Source organism: Ipomoea triloba, chromosome 12 (assembly GCF_003576645.1).
Source record: "Ipomoea triloba cultivar NCNSP0323 chromosome 12, ASM357664v1".
Classification (NCBI taxonomy): Eukaryota; Viridiplantae; Streptophyta; class Magnoliopsida; order Solanales; family Convolvulaceae; genus Ipomoea; species Ipomoea triloba.
In genome coordinates, this window is record NC_044927.1 from 3,574,183 (window position 1) to 3,588,425 (window position 14,243).

Consider the following 14,243-nt stretch of genomic DNA (forward strand, 5'->3'; position numbering starts at 1 on the left):
TTCATAAAATAAGGCACATAATATGTTGTGTGCTACGTAACTACTAATCTATTTCAAGTATAGAATTTATATGTTTAAGGTATAGAATTGCATAACATGAGACACAGAAACGCATAATACAAGACACATACACATGCTTTACAGTTATAAAAAAATTGTATGTGAACTGAACAGAAACGGTCCGTCAAAATTAAAATTCAAAGCGACGTCGTATAGCACCAGGGTCACAATATAACGATCGCCTTTACACCCCCCAATTTTTTTTATTTTTTATTTTTACTTTTTAAAATAATTAGTATGACAATATAAGGATAGTCTACGATGTCAATTTGCACCGTATTTAATAAGTATTATATATATATATATATATATATATATATATATATATATATATATATATATATATATATATATATATATATATATATATAGACACACACATATACATTTGTGTCTCGCCAACACACCCAAAAAAATCATATATATCATATATGAATGTGTTTGGTATGTAGGTAATATTTTGACATGTTCCTCAAGTCATTGCGAAAGAACCAACATCCCGTTCCGGAGACGAAGTTGGGATGGGTTTTTTTATATATATTTTTTATTTTAATAATTGTATTTTATCCAAATTAAACATATAACTTCATAATTATATTAGGGCATAATTACAAGCTGATCAATGTGGTTAAACTATAAGATCTTTTACATCAACAATCTAATTATACACATTATGAGTAAATATACCTCCCACATCTAAATGTACGACATCTGATTTTACGTACGTCTTTTTTTTTTTTTTTTTTTTTTTTTTCACATATTAAGCTCTAATACCATAAACCAATCAAGCTTTAATAGAATGTGAGTTATCTGCATTATGTAAGGGAATAAAGTTGAAAGCATGCAAATTGGTAAAGGTATGAGCATAGAGATCGAATCCAGCTGGTGATGAACAAATCACAGTAAAATTGGGGACACATTCAAGGGAGTGAGGTCCTCAATGTCATTAATGTTGGATTACATTGAGATGCAGTGGGAACACTAAAGAGATCAGATCTCCCCAATAAAGAAAAACAATTTATATACTACAACACAAAATAATGGAAGTCCACACAACAAGATACACATTTTTATTACTGATTGTTGTTTTTCTGTTGGTACAATATGAAATTTCATCCCAAAAAAAAAATTGATTTCTTGTGAAACTATTGATAGATGGTTAAGCTTTACTGGTTGATACTAATTGTGGGTAATTAAAATTTGATTAAAATAAATTTAAAAAATCTTTTTTAAAAAAAAAATAAAAATTCCAATGCTGGTTATGTACAAACTTTTCACCCTCAGCTCATTTCTATTTATAACAAATTGATACGTACAAATATATTTGAAAGACTTGTATTTCCAACCTGTTCGAGATCAAGGAGGAAGCCATCCAATCAAAACACATATTAACTTTGAGATTGGCATATTTGAGGAAGCATTACCATCTACTTTTAATACTCAAGTTCAAAATTGCTTAAATTTAATACACAATATCATTTGTTTAAAAAAAAAAATCAAAAACCAAATTTGGTTATTTCTGAGCTTGATGTTTAAAAATGAAATGTAATGACTAACATTGGCATCACAAATAATTTCATGGCGGAATTATGGGGCCTTCGTGAAGGTCTCTTCATCGCAAGGAACCGGGGTGTGTGGACAAGTTAATCGTTGAAGCAGATTCGGAAGCTATGATATCTGCTTTGGACAAGAACTTGGATTCCTCTCCGAATGCCAATGTGTTAATTTCTGACTGCAAAGCTCTCATGAACCAGTTTCAAAGCATTACAATCAAGCATATTTTCCGCGAAGGCAACCAGACCACTTAGCTAATATGGGTCAAGACGCGCCATGGGGTACTACCATGTTAGACAGTCCTCCGGAGAGTTTGAGAGAGTTGCGTAACCGTGACGCGCAGAGTGTGGCGACAAGTAGAAGACATTAATTTTTCGGGACCTCTGGGTCCCTTCCTCTTACCAAAAAAAAAAAAAAAAAAAATCTGTTAATGATTTTCATGTGACGCTATGGAGGTTTGGATTGTGATGGCTAATAATACAGTAATACCAAAGCCTAAAACGACAGATATGACAATATAAAGACGTCCCCACGAACGCACCCCATGCCAGACGCGAAGGAACACAAAACCTTCAAACAATGACAAGGAAACTGCATCCCACCATTTAAAAACCATGAATATTGAGGGTAGCTTCTCTAAACTCCAAAACTTTTATTTTCCAGATTTTGATTTATGCCAAGTCCGTCCCACGCTTAGTTTGGTAACCACAAGATTTCAAATTGACTCTTATAAAAACTATTTATCGCCTCTGTGGTTTAAGTCAATTGCAGCCTAGATTGGTATAGCATGGATCATGGTTATCTTGCATTGTAGACCATAATTCAAAATAACATTCAAATTATGTAATTGTAATTAATATATTATGTGCCTTTAATTTATCTATAAGTATATAATTTGTTAACTGCATGTATATAATAAAAATGACATTTTTTTTACCAAAGTCCACAATGCAAGGTAGACCTGATCTAGATATAATTTGACTTGGTTTACCTTGTGGTCCTTTGTTGACTATGATCACAAGACATGCTCCCGGTACACACCTTTAGGTAAAAGATTTGGAGGTTCGATTCATGACATATATATATATATATATATATATATATATATATATATATATATATATTACTGATTGTAATCTTAATTATTCTATTGAGTTCTATAACTTTGCGATTGTACTGTCAAATTCAAATCTTTTAGTAATTATTATAATTTCTAATAGAATCAAGCCTCTATTACATGATCTTATTTCTGAGAATCAATGTGCATTTGTGCCGGGTAAACTTATAACTAATAATTTTCTAATTGCTTGTGAGATCCAACATTTCCTCAAAAGAAATAACTCACGGTATGGTGGGGTTTGCAGCTTACAAATTAATTTACACAACACTATTCTACAATTTGTTAATATAATTCATTAGAAAAAAAATGCTAACACAATTCAATAACCGTTAATTGCCATTGTTCACTCCTACAAAAGGATTTGGAGATTAAAGCAAGCCCAAAAGGAGTGAACAATGGCAATTATATCGTGCACCCCGTATCAAAATGTTAGGATATGAGTTTTGTGTGCACGTATCAAAATGTTAGGATATGAGTTTTGTGTATACAAGGCGATGTGTTTGTGCATTCTAGATAAGGGTTATGTGTATTATAGATAATGAATTCTCTGGAGTCATTCGCGTCCGCGTGTAATTCCCTGACTTCCCATTTGGACCGGTTGTGGGCGAGGAGGGATTCGAACCCCCGACACTGTGGTTTGTAGCCACGTGCTCTAATCCCCTAAGCTACAGGCCCCCCGTCTCCACTGGATCTGTTCCCGTGAGTATCCTCAAAAAATGAACCTTTCCTCTTCCCGGCCATTTTGGATTAGTTACAAAACATGTCATTTTAATTCATCAAGGCATAATTACCTGTTAGTGACCTATAATACCAGGTAAATGTAAATGCCACTTTTTATTTGCATAAAATGTGTCCAATAGGCAATCGAACTTAACATGAAAAATCATTTAGGCCCTCAAACTTTATAAAGTTGCAAATAGGTAAACAAATACATGTCAATTTAGTTCATCAAGGCATAATTACCTATTAGTGACCTGTAATACCAGGTAAATGTAAATGTCACTTTTTTAGCATAAAATGAGTCAAATAGACCATCGAACTTAACATGAAAAATCAATTAGGCCCTCAAACTTTTTAAAGTTGCAATTAGGTACATAAACATGTTAATTTAGTTCATCAAGGCATAATTACCTGTTAGTGACCTGTAATACCAGGTAAATTTAAATGTCACTATTTTTTGCATAAAATGTGTCAAATAGGCATCAACTAGACTCTCAAACCATTTAAAGTTGCAATTTGGTACATAAACATGCCAATTTAATTCATCAAGTCATAATTACCTGTTAGTGACCTGTAATAACAGGTAAATACAAATGTCACTTTTTTAGCATAAAATGTGTCAAATAGGCCATTGAACTTTACCTAAAAAATCAATTAGGCCCTCAAACTTTTTAATGTTACAATTAGGTACATAAACATGTCAATTTAGGTCATCAAGGCGTAATTACCTTTTAGTGACATGTAATACCAGGTAAATGTAAATGTCACTTTTTTTTTCTTTTTTTTTTTTTGCATAAAATGTGTCAAATAGGCCTTCGAACTTTATCTGAAAAATTAATTAGGCTCTCAAACCTTTTAAAGTTGCAATTAGGTAAACAAACAAATCAATTCAGTTCATCAAGACATAATTACCTATTAGTAACCTGTAATACCAGATAAATGTAAATGTCACTTTTTTAGCATAAAATGAGTCAAATAAACTATCGAATTTAACATGAAAAATCAATTATGCCGGCAAACTTTTAAAACATGCAATTTGGTACATAAACATTTCAATTTAGTTCATCAAGGCATAATTACCTGTTAGTGACCTGTAATACCAGGTAAATTTAAATGTCACTACTTTTTTTTTTTTTTTTTTTTTAGCATAAAATGTGTCCAATAGGCATCATTTAGTCTTTCAAACTTTTTAAAGTTGCAATTAAGTACATAAACATGTCAATTTAGTTCATCAAAGCGTAATTACCTGTTTGTGACCTGTAATAACTGCTAAATGTAAATGTCACTTTTTAAGAATAAAATGGGTCAAATAAGTCGTCGAACTTTACCTGAAAAATCAATTAGGCCCTCAAATATTTTAATTTTCCAATTAGGTGCATAAACATGTCAATTTAGTTTATAAGGCGCAATTACCTGTTAGTGACCTGTAATAACAAGTAAATTTAAATGTCACTTTTTTTTTTTTTTTTTTTTTTTTTTTTTTTTNTAAAATGTGTCAAATAGGCATCAATTTGGCTCTCAAACTTTTTAAAGTTGCAATTAAGTACATAAACATGTCAATTTAGTTAATCAAGGCATAATTACCTGTTAGTGACCTGTAATAACAGGTAAATGTAAATGTCACATTTTTAAACATAAACTGTGTCATATAAGCCATCGATCATTACCTGAAAAATAAATTAGGCCCTCAAAATTTTTAATGTTGCAATTAGGTTCATAAACATGTCAATTTATTTCACAAAGGCGTAATTACCTATTAATGACCTGTAATACCAGGTAAATGTAAATGTCACTTTTTTTGCATAAAATGTGTCAAATAGATTATCGAACTTTATATGAAAAATCAATTAGGCACTCAAACCTTTTAAAATTGTCAATTAGGTACATAAACATGTTAATTTAGTTTATAAGGCATAATTACCTGTTAGTGACTTGTAATACCAGGTAAATTTAAATGTTCCTTTTTTTTTTTTTTTTTTTTTGCATAAAATGTATCAAATAGACATCAATTAGTCACTCAAATGATTTAAGTTGCAATTTGGTACATAAACATGCCAATTTAGTTCATCAAGGCATAATTACCTATTAGTGACCTGTAATAACATGTACATGTAAATGTAAATATCACTTTTTAAGCATAAAATGTGTCTAATAGGCCATCAAACTGTACCTGAAAAATTAATTAGGCCCTCAAACATTTTAATTTTGCAATTAGGTGCATGAAAATGTAAATTTAGTTTATAAGGCATAATTACCTGTTAGTGACCTGTAATACCAGGTAACTTTAAATGTCACTTTTTTTGCGTAAAATGTGTCAAAGAGGCATTAATTAGGGTCTCAAACTTTTTAACGTTGCAATTAAGTAAATACACATGCCAATTTACTTCATCAAAGCATAATTACTGTTACTGACCTGTAATAACAACTAAATATAAATGTCAATTTTTAAGAATAAAATATGTCAAATTAGCCATCGAACTTTACCTGAAAAATCAATTTGGCCTTCAAACATTTTAATTTTTTCAATTAGGTGCATGAAAATTTAAATTTAGTTTAGTGATCTATAATACAAGGTAATTTTAAATGTCACTTTTTTGCATAAAATGTGTCAAATATGCATCAATTAGACTCTCAAACTTTTTAAAGTTGCAATTAAGAATATAAATATGTCAATTTTGTTCATCAAGGCATAATTATCCGTTAGTGATATGTAATAACAGGTAAATGTAAATGTAACTTTTTTAGCATTAAATGTGTCAAATAAACCATCGAACTTTACCTGAAAAATAAATTATGCCCTCAAAATTTTTTATGTTGCAATTAGGTGCATAAACATAACAATTTAGTTCATCGATGAGTAATTACTGTTAGTGACCTGTAATAATAGGTAAATATAAATGTCAACTTTTAAGAATAAAATGCGTCAAATTAGCCATCGAACTTTACCTGAAAAATCAATTTGGCCCTCAAACATTTTAATTTTTTCAATTAGGTTCATGAAAATGTAAATTTAGTTTATAACGCATAATTAACTGTTAGTGACCAGTAATACCAAGTAATTTTAAATATCACTTTTATGCATAAAATGTGTCAAATAGGCATCAATTAGGGTCTCAAACTTTTTAAAGTTACAATTAAGTAAATAAACATGTCAATTTAGTTAATCAAAGCATAATTACCCATTACTGACCTGTAATAACTGGTAAATATAAATGTCACTTTTAAGAATAAAATGTGTCTAATAAGCAATCAAACTTAACTTGAAAAATCAATTAGGCCCTCAAACATTTTAATTTTGCAATTAGGTGCATGAAAATGTAAATTTAGTTTATAATGCATAATTACCTGTTAGTGACCTGTAATACCAGGTAAATTTAAATGTTACTTTTTTCGCATAAAATGTGTCATATATGCATCTATTAGGCTCTCAAACTTTTTAAAGTTGCAATTAAGTACACAAACATGTCAATTTAGTTAATCAAGGCGTAATTACCCGTTAGTGACCTATAATAACAGGTAAATGTAAATGTTAGTTTTTTAGCATAAAATGTGTCAAATAGACCATCGAACTTTACCAGAATAATAAATTATGCCCTTAGAATTTTTAATGTTGCAATTAGGTGCATAAACATGCCAATTTAGTTCATCGAGGCGTAATTACTGTTAGTGACCTGTAATAACAGGTAAATATAAATTTCACTTTTTATGAATAAAATGTGTCAAATCAGCCATCGAACATTACCTGAAAAATCAATTAGGCGCTCAATCATTTTAATTTTGCAATTAGGTGCATGAAAATGTAAATTTAGTTTATAAGGCATAATTACCTGTTAGTGACCTGTAATACCAGGTAACTTTAAATGTCACTTTTTTTGCATAAAATGTGTCAAAGAGGCATTAATTAGGGTCTCAAACTTTTTAAAGTTGCAATTAAGTAAATACACATGTCAATTTAGTTAATCAAAGCATAATTACTGTTAGTGACCTGTAATAACAACTAAATATAAATGTCAATTTTTAATAATAAAATGTGTCAAATTAGCCATCGAACTTTACCTGAAAAATCAATTTGGCCCTCAAACATTTTAATTTTGTAATTAGGTGCATGAAAATGTAAATTTAGTTTATAAGGCATAATTACCTGTTAGTGACCTATAATACCAGTTACTTTAAATGTCACTTTTTTGCATAAAATGTGTCAAATAGGCATCAATTAGGGTCTCAAACTTTTTAAAGTTGCAATTAAGTAAATAAACATGTCAATTTAGTTCATCAAAGCATAATTACCCGTTAGTGACCTGTAATAACATGCAAATATAAATAATTACTTTTTAAGAATAAAATGTGTCAAATAAGCCATCGAACTTAACCTGAAAAATCAATTAGGCCTTCAAACATTTTAATTTTGCAATTAGGTGCATGAAAATGTAAATTTAGTTTATAAGGCATAATTACCAGTTAGTGACCTGTAATACCAAGTAACTTTAAATGTCACTTTTTTTTTGCGTAAAATGTGTCAAAGAGGCATTAATTAGGGTCTCAAACTTTTTAAAGTTGCAATTAAGTAAATACAAATGCCAATTTAGTTCATCAAAGCATAATTACTGTTAGTGACATGCAATAACAGCTAAATTTAAATGTCAATTTTTAAGAATAAAATATGTCAAATTAGCCATCGAACTTTACTTGAAAAATCAATTTGGCCCTCAAACTGTTGGTCCCAAGGGGATGGGGTACAAGTCTAGAGGGGGGGGGGTGAATAGACTTGTATAAGATTTTGCAAATCTTTTCGACCTCTCGTGTGTATTGAACTTAGGATGTTTAGGTTCGATACCTCACGAGGTGAAGACAAAGTTTTATGCGCAGCGGAAATATTATCCCCTTTTTGGTTAGCACGAGTTTGGGTTAGTTCGAGAGGTGTGATTATATGCAGTGCAATCGAGAAGTTAGCGAGAGATAAAAACAGAAAGTAAATGCAAGAGAGATTTTTAAGTGGTTCGGCCAACCCGCCTACTTCCACTCTTCTTCCAGAAACTCCCTGGAAGGATTGCACTAAAAACTTCCCTTTCTAGTACAATATCGAGCGCTTGAGCTTTGATCACCAAGCCCGCCTCAAGCCTCAGGTTTTTCGCCCCGCTTCCAGTTACTCCACCTCTCGAGCACTTGACCTTTGATCACCAAGCCCGCGTCAAGCCTCAGGTTTCTTTCGCTCGGACAGCAGCCAGGATACTCCACCTCCCTTGCTTAATCCAAAGGAAGACGTTGTTGATAGTCACAGTTGAATGTAACAATCTCCAATCTGACCACAAGCTATCGTTGAATCAACTTTGATGTAGAGCAGCTTTGGTCACCTTCTGGATGTATGACAGTTTAGCTTTGTAACTCTCTTCGAACACTAAGATGTGTTCTCTCGCTGTATTGAATATCAGGATGATATTCCAAGTTAAGCACTTTGCACTGGAACGTTTTTTATCAGACACCTCTTGTTAACCTCTTGACCTCTTTCACAACCCCTGTTTCTTCTGTGTCTTTACGTCCTTATATATGAGAGTAGAAGAATAGTTCCGTTGGAGGGAAAACTATTCCGTTTGAAATTGGTCTCCCACGCCGAACATGGGTCTTTGCACAATTTCAGCATTTTTCATGGAGTAGTGGTCTTGTAACTTGAGCCTTTTGTTTTGTAGTGAATATTCCATATTCCACTTTCTTGAGTTCATGCTTCACTTGCTTCTTTTGGAGAAAGTTACTCTTTTTATGTTCCCATCATTCCTTGTTTGGGGAATCTGACCACTTCAGGATTGGTGCACTTCTTGACCGTTTGTGGTGGAGGTCTGACGTGTCATCCACTTCCGTCCATTTTGAAACCTCCCGCTCAGCACCTCTTCAATATTTTATCTCCATGATATTCTTCTTCTCCAAACTTAGAGTATTTTATCTGCACATGTTGACTAACATTCAGCCTCTTGGAGAAGTGCCGGTTTATCGAGACCATAAAAGATGTCTCGACCACTTGATGTTTCAATCCCATGTATCGAGAGGTCTATCTCTCGAATATTCTTTACGTCTCGAACTCGATAGGTATATCGAGAGGTCCTTACCTCTCGAACTTGGCTTGTGTCTCGAGACTTAGTTGATGTCTCGTAGACCCTTATTCCTCCAGAGTTGTCTCGTGCCTGCTTCTGATCTATCTGTTTGCTTACAACACGAAAACTTCTAAGTTGTTCCAACAAGTTTACCTTAAGCTTAAATATTTCCCGAGTTGAGCTCAAATTACCCGGTTGTATTTTCGCTCTTAGTTTACTTATCGAACTTACATTGTTTTGCCTATGTATCGAGACTTGGGGATTCTTACTTAACAGTTGGTATCATCAAAACCTATTACATGATGTTCCTAACAATTTCCCCCTTTTTGATGATGCCAACACTTATACTTACTTATATGGCTGATTTGAAAAAGAAAAAGCATTGATTTTATTTTCAGCGCATATGGTAAGTTTGACAACTGATCTACTAAAGCAAGAATAACCAAACTCACGCAACACCCCAACAAAAGATATATATATTATCATAACAGGAGTGTTTTACAGGGCTTTAGCAGAAAAGAGAGAAGATAAAGAACAACATCAAATTCGAATGCATGTAGACATCGAGAGCTTACTGCTTATTCGCTTTCCTCTTCTCGTTTATGGCTGCTCGTGTCTTGTGGAGGTCTTCAAAGTTCACCTGCTCTAGATATTCGTTTGATATGTCCAGGTGAAGGTAATTGACAAAGGCTTCACCTATGAAGTTGCCTTCAATCACCCCATCTCTCCACCATTCGATGCGTTCCGGAAGAGTGAGACCGCTATGAAGAGCTAAGTCAGTTTTGGTAAGAAGACTTACTATGATTCCATGAAGATATTCGTTTGAGTCTTCTTTGGTCCCTGCCTTGTAGCTCTGTAGGAGTAGCTTGTCTCTCTTCTCTTTGGCTGTTTGTTGTTCTTGTTTCTTTCTTCTGATTTCCTTGTCTTCTTCTCTTCTTTCTCCTATTTCCAGTGAACGCTGGATCCTTAACATATCTGCTCTTTCAGCTTCCTCCATTTGTTTTCTTGTTGACTTTGGAACTTTTGGAGGAGGAGGAGGTCCAGCTGGTTCACTTGCCGCCCTCTTCTTGCTGGTTGAAGTCCCTCCCTGAGTCTTCTTTTCCCCCTTGTTGGCATCATAGCGGAGGGAAAGTAAGGAGGACAAACCGTCGAAGAGTGCATGGATTTGGGCAGGCATTTGGTGCGACAGGTCAGTGAGTATAGTTTGCATCACATCCTGTCGAAGTTCACTTGAGCGTTGGTGGGCTTGAAGTTCTGCTCGTAACTCGGCGAATTCAGTTCTCATCCTTTCAGTCTCTGCTCGAGCTACCGCAGCCTCATCCGCAGCCCTTTGTGCTGCATTCTCAGCCCACACTGCTTGTTCGAGAAGTTCTTCGTGATTGGCTTTGGAGTCACCGGAGCCAGTCACAGGTATTGCAGCGTTTCGAACAACAGCAAGTACATGCTCAAGTTGAGCCATCCTCTGAGATTGATCAGCCATGAATTGACGCACCTCGCCAATGAAAGCTCGTTCGGCCTGTTGATCAAAGTCAGAAGAAGAAGAAGAAGATTGAGTGGTACCTCTAGTCGGAGGGGACTTGGGTGCTTCCAGATTTCCACCCATGACTTGCATTCGTGATTCCACCTCTCGACTGACTACTTCCTGAGGTTCAGCAGGGACACTGGGATCAGAGCTCGAAGGTAGCTCCATATCAGGTGCTTCCCGGTTTCCACCTGAGGGATGGATCACTTCTTGCTCTTCACCTCTCGAACCTGGAGCCTCAGCTTCAGCTGCTGGTAAGGTAGGATTGGCCAAGGTGGGAGTCTCTGCATCAGATGCTTCCCGGTTTCCATCTGATTGAGGTTCCCCCTCAACACTACCTCTCGAACCAGTGCTGGGAACGTGATCATCTACTGGAGGAGTTGATTCATCGGCAGGTGCTTCCCGGTTTCCACCTTCTTGAACCTCAACTCTCGAACCAGCAGGGTTCTCCTCATTCTGCTCTTGTTGCTCACTTGTTTGTACTTCAGTATGCTCTGGTGAGTCTGGAATATCTATTATCTCAGGAGCAACTGGTGCACTCCACCTTTCCCTATTAACCATATCGATGGGAAAGCCTGGGAGTTGGAGCAACAAAATTTCACCCTCTCGAACTGTCTGAGCTTCATCTGTTGCATTCGAGGGTGTGGACTCAGGTGGTGGCAGTAGTAAGACAGAGTTAGGTGCCACCTCATGTGCTTCAGAGGTCTCGGATTCACCTCTCGAAGCTACCTGGTCTTCTAGAGCAGATTCACTCACTTGGGACAAGGGGATTGCTGCAGTTGGAGTAGGAGTGTCAGCTTCATTTCGAGCAACCCTAGAGGTCTCTCCTGGACCTCTCGTGTGTTCTACACTTTGTCCCAAGGATATTGCTGTGGCAAGCCTGATATCCTCTCGAAATTGAGCATCTAGTTCAGGATCTTCTTCAGGCTCGGCTTCATCTTCTTGTGCATCAACAGCTATGCCCTTTCCTTTGTCAGATCGACCAAGATTACTCCTGATTACTTGCATCTCATGGGCACGGTTTTGAAGCTCGTCGGCTGGGATTTCAGTGAGATCTAACCAGTTTAGTGCAAATCGTTCCTCAGCCTCCATCTCTGCTGCTCTTGAGATCAATTGATCAAAGGGACCTGTTCTCCAGTTGATCCAGCGAAGTACTCTGGAGAAGTCGTCCAAACTCGATACATTCTCAACACTTTGATTCAATCGAGATGTGATTTCAGCATTCAGCTCATCAGAGTCAGCAGGTAGGATTTCTGTTGCTGATGCACACTCCACAGCTTGTTCAGTTATCTCTCGAACAACCGAGAGATCATGTGTCAACCCATCATTCAGAAAAGCTTGCACTGGGTTCCTGACCACAGTGCCCTGACCATCAGCAGTCACCACACAGTCTAGATCTTCAGCTGCTGGAATATCTACCTCTCGAACCACCTGTCGTGGTTCCTCAACAATACCCTGTACTGGATCACTGATCCCAGTACCTTCAACTTCTCGAGCCTCCTCTTGAGGCAAACCAACAGATTCATCAACATCCTCAGCACCATCAACAGCAAGTATATCAACACTTAAAGTTCCTGACAGGGACTTGGTAGGGGGCACTCTCTCAACCTCAGTGGCCAGTGTAGCCTGAGGTTCCCCCTGGGCTTGTGCCCTGTCCTCAAATGGTACTTGTATAACGGACGGTGTCACCTCTCGAACCTGGGTGACAACAGCAGTCTTGGTCCTCTTGGCCTTCCTTTTCAATTCAACCCTCTTGACTAGGGTGTCCAAAAGCTCGTCATCAGAGCGCTTCTCCTTAGCTGGGGCTTTCCTTTTGCCCCTTCCCTTAGGCTTTGAGGGTGAAGATGCATCCTTAGCACCTTTTGCCTTAGCTTGAGGTTTCGTTCTACCCATATAGGTATTCCGATGAACCTCTCGCCCTTCCCTCAGTTCGAAGCCCTTCAGTCTCAATAGAAATTGAACAACAAAGCCAAAACCAACCTTTTTGTAGATTGTCAGGTCGGAGTTGGAAACTGAGCTCTGCACTTGGTGTTTGAGGCAGTCGAAGATGATGTGAGCCCAGTCCAACTTGTTGTTGTTCCAGATGGCGTGGAGGATTTTCAGAGTGTCCAGATTGACTTCGTCTGTTCCGGACACCTTGCCGAGGATGAATTTTATGATGAGCTCGGCGGCTAGGGCAAACCTCTCCTTCAAATGAAATCTGCGGAGGGCAGAGGATGCTCTGGGTGGTGCAGTCTCCAATCGGATTTTGTCCCAAAACTCCTGCTTATCCATGTTGTAGTCCGATAGGTGCTTGACTGCCTCCTCCGACGTAGCAAAGTCGAATGCTGCTCGTAAATCACCCACAGAGATTGTTATGTCTATTTCGTTGAAGCGGCTTTCAATCTTGCCCTTCGTGACCTTGGCATGAGCGAACCATTCTGTGTAGTCGAGGTCATGAATGGTTCGGTAGTCATGCGTCATGTACCGCATTAGTCCTGCCTTCTCAAATTTCTTCAAGACTCTCTCCGCCATTGTTGGATTTGGCGAGTGGGTGATGAAGCCATCTTTGTCAAGGATGCTTCCCGCCTTGACTTGTTTAATCTGAGAGCGTATGTGGTCTAGCTCTCTCTGGTATGCACTGGAGGATGAAGATGAAGATGAAGAAGATGATGATTCAGACGCCATTGAAGAAAGTTTGTGTGTTTTGGAGGGAATGTGTACAGCGTCTAAGGATTTGGGGATTTTGGGTATATGGTTTTGAGTTTGAATCCGGGTAAAGAAGAAGGATTTTGCTTTTATATTAGGCGGATTCGGGTTGGATATATGGGTAGGGTTGAGAGTTTGACCCGTGGAAGGATCCCGGTTGATTTAAAAGATGTGAGAAGTCAGAAATACCCCTGATAACGGTCAGCGTATAAGGTATTTTGGTAAGGGTATTTCGGTAAAGTATAGAACGGTTTAAGCTTTGAGACAGTGGAGTATTGATATTTTAAAATAAGCATGCTCCCACTAATCAAGATAATGCCCTTAAGTGCGAAAAACCGTCAGTAACCGATGACCACGTGGCTAGCATTTATGTCCAAAGATAGCCGTTCCACCTCATATATCCGTTGAGCTTATCAAATTCACCTTTCGAAGGTGAATGATCTTCCTCATGAGTTTAAGGATCTTCCCCCTGAGTGATTGATCCCTAAACCTCCTT